Genomic DNA, 9,094 nt, shown 5'->3' with positions numbered 1-9,094 from the left:
GAGAAACCCTGTCTCGAAAATCAAAAAAAAAAAAAAATGTACATTCCAGTACTGAGAATTTGTTAAGTCCTCCTCAGAGCTCCGCATCTTCTCTGTCCGGCCACAGCTGGAGGCAGGGCCACAGCTGCCTCCTTTGGTGCTGGCCTAGCCATGTGGGACCTGTGTTCTTGGAACTCCTTTCTAGTGAGCTCTAAGGTCAGTCAGGGAGACCAGGAGAGAAAGTTGTGTGATAGTTGGAAGGAACAGGTACAGTGTGGTTCTTTGTGAAGCCCCTTCTCTCCCACTTGACTTGACATCCCGGGGTCTCCACCAGGTACTCATCCTTGGTGTCACCAAGTCCTAATTGGGTGTAGGGAGTGCTGTTATAAAGGTTCTCGGCCTTTCGTTTGGATCTTCGGCATCACTGGAGTTGAACAGACAAAAGGCAGCCCAGGTTTGTCTGTCCTTTTGGCTCCACATTGCACCCCTGCCCCAACCAACTTCACAGTTTCTCATCCCAGCCACCAGCTCGTACCTCCCTCAGCAAACCCAGTCCCCATCCTGCACAAAGGTCCAGCTTTTCTGGTCAAACCAGGACGGAATAATGCCGCTGTGTGCCTCACTCTTGTCTTGGCTGAAAACTGGGTAGAGTCTGCCTCTCTGGGCATAGTTCTCCCGATAAGAGGATGGCCCATCGAAAATGGTGAGCTACTTGAACAGCTGCTTAACAACGAAGAATTCTAAATGGACAATAAGTACGTGGAAACAGGCCCAACTTTCATGGAGCTCATGAAAAAAATTCCCACTGAAATAGATAAAATTTCAAAAACTGACCTCTCTAAATGTTAAGTTGGTTGGGGTCCATCAGAATTTGTGTGCCTGGCAGTTCCTCTTCCAGGGTAGAGGACAAGAGACGTGAATTCAGAGAACCAAGAAAAGACAAGAGCAAGAAACTTTCTGCCAGTCTAAAATGCAAAAGGAAAAACTGAAACAGCCCCACTGCACGGAGTGCATGAAGGATAAAGAGGTCTAGGTGCGTTCGTATCATCAAAGATGAAGTGCAGCTTAATTTAGAGCCACTGACAGACACAGCATGGATGAATATCATAAATGTTTGTTTGAGGGGCTGGAGAGATGGCTCAGAGGTTAAGAACACTGATTGTTCTTCCAGAGGTCCTGAGTTCAAATCCCAGCAACCACATGGTGGCTCACAACCATCTGTAATCATATCTGGTGCCCTCTTCTGGCCTGCAGGCATACATGCAGACAGAACTGTAAACAAAAATAAATAAATAAATCTTTTAAAAAAAAATGTTTGTTTGACTCACAGAAGACAGTCCAGAAACATAGAACTGTGGTTTCCTCTTATTTATACACTGTGACAAAGTATAAGAAGCTAATTGTTGGTGACAGAAATTAGAACACTGGGGGCCACAGAGATGGCTCAATGGTTAAGAGCATTTGCTGCCCTTGCAGAGGAGGGGGTGGTTCAGTTCTCAGCAACCACAAGGTGGCTCATAACAGTCTGCAACTGTTACAGGGAGGATCCAGTGCCCCCTTCTGGCCTCTTTGGGCACTGCATGTACACGATGCACAAGGGTATATGCGTATCTAAAACTCCAGTAGTTGTATACTTAAAATTGGGAGGGGAAGGTAATATACGTGTGTTGTAATAAAATTTGCTTCACAACACAAAACTCAGGAACCACATGTTTTGTTTAATTTAATCTTGAGTTATAAGTTGTCCATCAGTTAAAACGGCAATTAGGATAAATATGTGAAGTAAAACATATAAAGTGTCAGCCTGGCTGTGGTAGCGCACGCCTTTCATCCCAGCACTCGGGAGGTAGAGGCAGGTGGAGTTGGAGGGAGGCCAGCCTGGTCTACAAGAGCTAGCTCCAGGACAGGGTCCAAAGCTACAGAGAAACCCTGTCTTGGGGAGGGGGAGGATAAAAAGTATAAAGTGTCTACCATAAAGAAATATGTCAGTGATGCACATGTGTATGTATAGGCTGGGGATCATATTCCATTAATACTATTTATATCAAAATGCCAGAGATTATATAGCTTATAAGCTGGAAAAAAGAATGTATTTCTAGCAGTTCTGGAGGCTTGGAAGTTCACGATCACCGTACCAGCAGACGCAATGTCTACTGACAGCCTGTTTATCACACATGGCACTTTGTGTCCTCATGGAGTGGAAAAGGCAAGGAGAAATTGACTCCCTTCGCCCAGCCTGCTATAAGGACAGTCATACCATGTATGAGAGCAGAGTCCTCAAGGCCTGACCACTTCTGCAATGGCTCCTCCTCCTAACATCGTCACACTGGGAATTAAAATTCCATTTTAATTCTAAAATTTAAAATTCTAAAAGTTTGCTGGCATATTCACAAACAGAACACTGACATATGTTTGTATCAGTATAGCTTTTAAACGAATTATGCCTACAGCAGTCTATATACCTACCATCCATCTATCTACCATCTGCCTACCATCTATCTATCTTCTATCATCTATCTACAATCTATCTATCTACCTACCATCCATCCATCTATCTACCATCTATCTATTATCTACCATCTATCTATCTACCAACCATCCATCTATCTATTTATCTACCATCGACCGATCTTCTTTTGAATCTTTACATCTACCTAACTCTTCTGGAGCCCTAGGGTCTTGAACATCTGAATCCAGAGAGAAAGGCTCATAGGCAATTCCTGTTTTCTGCCACTCCGTGTGATTCGAGGATTTTTTCCTGGGATGCCACACCACCCTTTTCATTTATGAAATATAAACCCTAGTGCAAAAACTAGAAGCACAATAACCATTATCTTTTGTAATGAGCATGACTTTTGACACCCAGCTTCCCTTCTGCAGAACTGGTGAGGAACTCAAGTCTGGCCTGCAAGGATGCACTTGGTGGTGGTGATTTGAATGAGAATGTCTCCCATAGTCTCAGGCATTTGATTGGTAGCACTGTTTGGGGAGACTTAGGCGGTGTGATTTGGCTGGAGGAAGTATGTCACTGGAGGCGGACTCTCAGAGTTTAAAGACCTGCACCATTTCTCGTTCCACACACTGTGTTTCACGCTTGCAGTTCAAGACATGAGCCCTCAGCTTCCTGCTTGCGCTATCACGCCTGCCGCTTGCTCCCAGCTTCCCCACCATGATGAACACCCATCCCTCTGGATCCAGAAGTCCGAATAAAGCTGTAGGTTGCTTTATTTAACTATAGGTTGCTTCGGTCATGGTGTTTTATCACAGCAATAGAAAAAGTAGCCAACACACCCTCTCCCTAAGACTTGGCAATATTCTGGAGCCCTTGGGAGTGCTAGGAGTGGTCCACCATCATTTCTGCTGTGGGAACTTCTGTCACTACCCGTATGGTCAATAGAGGTGCAACATGGGAATGTTTTAAGGGGCGCCTATGATTCTGTTTACTCACTGCCTTTTCAGGGATCTGCCACCAATCAGGGAGTTCTTCCAGGAAGAACAACCCAGACAAGCTCTGTGCTCTGTAGGCAGAAAACCCCTTCCCATCTCAGTTCTTTTGCTGTGATGATCATTTAAAAATAAAAAATATCTCCGGCTTTACCTCTTGCAGGTATCCTCAAATGCTCCTGCAGGATTTTGCAGATCAGAAGCCAGGGAGAAAGGCTCTCTGGCTGTTTTCTTCCCCCACTCCAGAAGCCTTGCATCTAAGGTATCAGAGTACAAAACAAGCTGTCTGTTTGGATGAAGACAAGAAAAAAGAAACCACAAGAATAAGGATAAGACAATGTGGCAGCAGAACTCTGAGTTAACCCTGAGTGGCCCTAGTCCTGCACCTACATACCCCTTTATGGGCAAGTGGAGCTGGCACACGGAAGGAGAGCACAGCTTGGTCACCACATTACTGCACGTGACTTTAAGGCACCTGAATTCCTTTTCTGTGCCTTTACATCTCTGGTTGGTAGCAGAACAGGGGGCCAGAGAGTCACAGCCTTGCAGTGATGAGAAGCCAGGGAGCTCTTTCGTGCAGCCTTTGAGGATGGAGGGCAGCCTGTGGGATCTCAGAGGAAACCCAAGTGTCAGCGAGCAAACACAGACCACATACTCATGGCTTAAAGGAACGTCAACCACCTGAGCCTCGACATCTGTGGCTCCAGGAAGACCTGGCCCCAGCAGATACTCTGACTGCCGCCTAAGGTGAGTACCTGAGCGGATAGTCTAGCAAGGCCCAGACTTCTACAGAGCCCTGAGCTCATCCACGGGTAACGTGTTCTTAGGTCACTGAGCTGGTGGCAGTTTGTTACTCAGCAATAAAGACCAACATATAATCCATTAGAATATAAAAGTATGGTCCAGACAAATGTTTTTGTTCTGCCTACTTAATGTCGAGTGCTTCTCATCCTCCCTCCTTTCAATCATTCCCCCAAAGGAAGAGAAGGTGAAGCCCTAAATATGCAGCCTACAAGATGTCAGCTATAAAGACATTCAACTGGCTCCTAAATCAATTGCTATTGATCCCCAGAGCCCCAGCATTCTTCGGCTGATGGGAGGAGATTGATTCGTTTATCCTGAGAAATAGACTGTGGATGTGGAAAACAATACCTTAAAGGTCTCCCCATCCTACCTAAGACTTCATGTCACCGAGCTTTCTAGCACTGTCAGAAAATCCCTGAGATAATCAAAGTTATCAAGAAGAAAGGTTTATCTCGATCCCCAATTTTACAGAAGAACCTAAATCAGTGTTTCTAGGCCTGTTGCACTGTGACAGGACTGTATGGCAGACTACATTGTTCATATCATGACAGCCAGGAAGCAAAGAGAGCCGGAAAGACATTGGCATTGCACAGTCCCCCTGGCAGGCAAACCTCAGTGAGAGCATGTGCATGCGCACACACACACACACATGCACAAATACATACACACACACAAACACACACATACTCATACACACATGCACACATATACACACATACACGTACATGCACACACATACTCACATACACACACACAAACATACACACTTACTCATACACACATACACACACATACTCATACACACACACTCATACACACACATACTGATACATATACACACATACACGCACACATACACTGTCATACACACATACTCATACACACACATACTCATACATATGCACACATACACGCACACATACACTGTCATACACACACATACACACACATATACACACATACAGGCACATACACATACACACACATGCACACATACATACACACACATACTCATACACACATATACACACATACATGCACATGTACACACACAAATACTGTCATACACACATACAAGCACATACACACACATGCACACATACACACACACACACACACACATACTCATACACACATATACACACATTTCTTAGCTTTTACAACTTACATCACCTGACAATGCTAATGACTCGAAGACCAGGCCCTTAGCACACAGGCCACCAAGAGACAGTCCAGATACAAACCCTAACAGACCCTGCCGTAAAGAGGAGAAAACAGGGAGTCAGAAACATGTAGATCTGGGTCCATTACCTCTGCATGAGGCTTATAGCAACTAGAGTCTGAGCCAAACCCTTTAATTCACTTGACCACTGAAGGAGAAATAAAAACATTTAGACGCAAAAGCAACTCCTGATCAGCCCCAAATTGTTAGGTGGGCAACTTGTTCTCAGCTGACAGCGCATCTCGGTTAAAGCACAGCTACACTGCTCTGTATTTTCATAAATCCTGGCATTTCCAAGGAGTTGTCCGTAAGGGCAGTCTCAGAAACGGTAACTACATTCTTACCCACTGGGTTTTCACCTTCCTCGGGCTCCTTCCAAGAGCAGCCTGGCCACTAGGGGGCCGTGTTGAGTTTGGGAAGTTTGTTCAGGCATTCCCCGGGACCTGGGCTTTGGTGTGGTTCCTAGGACCCCGGTTTGTTGTCTAGTGCGTGCAAAGAAGCTACACTCTTCTGCCATATGGGTCCTGACTTGAAGGCAGCTGCCTGCTTTTCCAAGCCAGTCAGTCACGGCTTCGTCAGCCGCTGTCCATGCACTGGAACATCCGTCTCTGGTCATCCTTGCCATCGTCTGAACACTTCTCGCTGTCCACCCACCTTCTTATCCTGTGTCCCCTCAACGTTGACACGATGTCATGAGTGGGCATTACTCTTTACAAACATGAGGTGGCTCACCTTCCTGGACATGGCAGCTTTGTTTATGCAGGCAAACATTGCCTTGGTTCACCTCAGCAGTCAACCTCAGTCTCAGATCAATTACTGAAAGCCCAAAGTCTACTTTTAGGGTTCTTCTGCTTACAGATGGCTCAGTGGGTAACTGCACACAGGACCAGTGATCTAAGTTCTTTTCCAGAACCCATAAAAAGGTAGGAGAGAACCAACCCCACAAAGTTGTCCTCCAACCTCAACATAGTGTTTGCGTCCTCACACAATAATAATCGATTAATTATTTAAAGAAAGCATTTAATTTTAAAGATGGTAAGGCACCCCTTAAACAGAGGCTGGAAGGGAATTTCTCGGCTCTGTCTGTAAATTCCAAGGAGCTGACTGAGATTTCAAGTCATTCTAAAGCCGAGGTTTTCTTGTGATTGGCGTATGTGTGCCCATGCTTGTGTGTGAGCATACGTGCTTGTGTGTGTGTGTGTGTGTGTGTGTGTGTGTGTGTGTGTGTGTGCAAGAGGTCAGTCTCAGGTGTTTCTCAGATGCTGCTTACCTTTTTGTTGTTGTTGCTTTGTTTTTGTTTTGTTTTCTGAGCCAATGTCTCTGGCCTGGAATTCTCCAAGTGGGTTAGGTTGACCAGCATGGTGGTTTGAAAGAAAATGGCCCCCCAAAAGAAGAGGCACTATTAGGAGGTGTGGCTTTATTGGAGTAGGTTTAGCCTTGGAGGAAGTAGGTCACTGTAGGGGTGGGCTTTGAGGTCTCCTATGCTCAAGCTACTTCCAGTGTCACAGTCCACTTCCTATTGCCTGCAGATCAAGATGTAGCTAGTACCAAGTCTGCCTGCATAGCGCCATGCTCCCTGTCACGATGATAATGGACTGAACCTCTGAAGCTGTAAGCTGCTACCTCAATTAAATGTTTTCCTTTGTGAGAGTTGTCATGGTCATGGTGTCTCTTCACAGCAATGGAAACCCTAACTAAGACAGCTTACCCAGTAACTCTCAAGGCTTCACTGTCTCCGCATCCCCAGTGCTGGTATTATGTAGAAGCATGTGCCACAGGCCTGGCCTTTCTACCCAGGTCCTTGTGTTTGCAAAGTGAGCACTTTACCCATTGAGCCGGATGTTAAATAAAGGTTTCCCCTTCCCAATCCTGCATTCCTGCTTGTCCATCCTCACAGGGTCTGATTCTCAGCCAGGCCCTCTCCATGGGCTCCCCAGTTGCTCCAGTCTCCTCCCTACAGACAGACTGGCATATCCAATGAACAACTACTTTTCTGAGACAGGGTTTCTCTGTATAACAGCTCTGGCTGTCCCGGAACTTACTTTGTCAACCAGGCTGGCCTCAAACTCACAGAGATCCACCTGCCTCTGCCTCCCAAGTGCTGGGGTGAAAGGTGTGCACCATCACTGTCTGGCCATTTTTTTCTTAAGAGGCCTGGCTAAAAGGTTGTGGGAGAACTCTAACCTGAGGGGAGAACTCTAACCTGGGGGATATCCCACACCTACCTACACCAAGGCAGGAAGTAAGGCCTGTAATGGGTCATGTTCAAGCCCTTTTATGACCCTTACTTAGTCTGTTTCTGGAAGAAAAGACACACTCATGCACACACGCACACATATGCACACACACACACACACACATACACATGTACGCACACACAAGAAGGGAGGTGGAATGCTGGTTAGGAAGGGCAAAGGCTACTCCTGGTCCACCTGCCCTGTTTAAAGCTTGGCCTCCCAGGTGTCCATCGCAGGCATAGAATCAGCTCCACCCAGAGCCTGCTGCAGAGGAAGGGCAGCCTCTCCATACAGACGCATCCACTTAACAACATAAAGGACACATGTTCTCAAAGCGTCGGGAATTATTTGACACAGTTTCTAAAGCTGAGCTGTAGCATGTTCTGCTGTCTGAGCAACTCATGTTTGTTTCTTCTCTGTAATCAGGCACACACAAAGCGTTTGTTTAAAGTCCCTTTCATTGGGTGATTTATAACCACAGAAATTCATTGGCCACAGTTCTAGAGGCTGATAGACTCCTAATACCAAGATGCCAGTGAGTACGGTACCTGGAGATTCCTTCCCACCACCATCTTGCTGTATCTCCACATGACAGGAGGGCCTAGGACACTCCCACAGCCTCTTTCATGAGTGTCTACCACCATTAGAATACCAGAAGCCTCACGACTTAATCTTAATAAGGAGGTCTACCTCGTAATACTATGACATGAGAATCATTCTCCATAATCATTCTCCAGAATCATTCTTCCTTTTTCTCCATGATTCCTTTCTTATTTCCTGTGACAGAAACACCATGGCCAAAGGCAAGTTAGGGAGGAAAGGATTTATTCAGTTCACATTTCCACATTGTTGTTCATCCCCAAAGGAAGTCAGTATCTGGAAGCAGGAGCTGATGCAGAGGCCATGGAGGAGCTGCTTACTGGCTTGCTTCCCCTGGCTTGCTCAGTCTGCTTTCTTACAGCACACAGGACCACCAGTTCAGGGATGGCACCACCCACCATGGCCTGGGTCCTCCCCCATTGATCACTATGAGAAAATGCCTTACAACTGGATCTCAGGGAGGCATTTCCTCAGCTGAGGCTCCTTTCTCTCTGATGAGTCTAGTTTGTGTCAAGTTCACACACAAAACCAGGCTTCTCCTCTCCAATTTAAATATAGAAATTATGAATCTGAAGCTAGGATCCACATATAAGAAAGAACATATAAGCTGGGCAGTGATGGCAAACACCTTTAATCCCAGGAGTCAGAGGTAGGAAGATCTCTATGAGTTTGAGGCCAGCCTGGTCTACAGAGTGAGTTCCAGGACAGTCAGGGCAACACAGAGAAACCCTGAATCAAAAATTTAAAAAAAGGCCGGGCGGTGGTGGCGCACGCCTTTAATCCCAGCACTCGGGAGGCAGAGGCAGGC

The sequence above is a fragment of the Microtus ochrogaster genome, chromosome 18 (genome assembly GCF_000317375.1).
Source record: "Microtus ochrogaster isolate Prairie Vole_2 chromosome 18, MicOch1.0, whole genome shotgun sequence".
NCBI lineage: Eukaryota > Metazoa > Chordata > Mammalia > Rodentia > Cricetidae > Microtus > Microtus ochrogaster.
The sequence above is the reverse complement of the archived record's forward strand: the minus strand, read 5'-3'. Positions refer to the sequence as shown.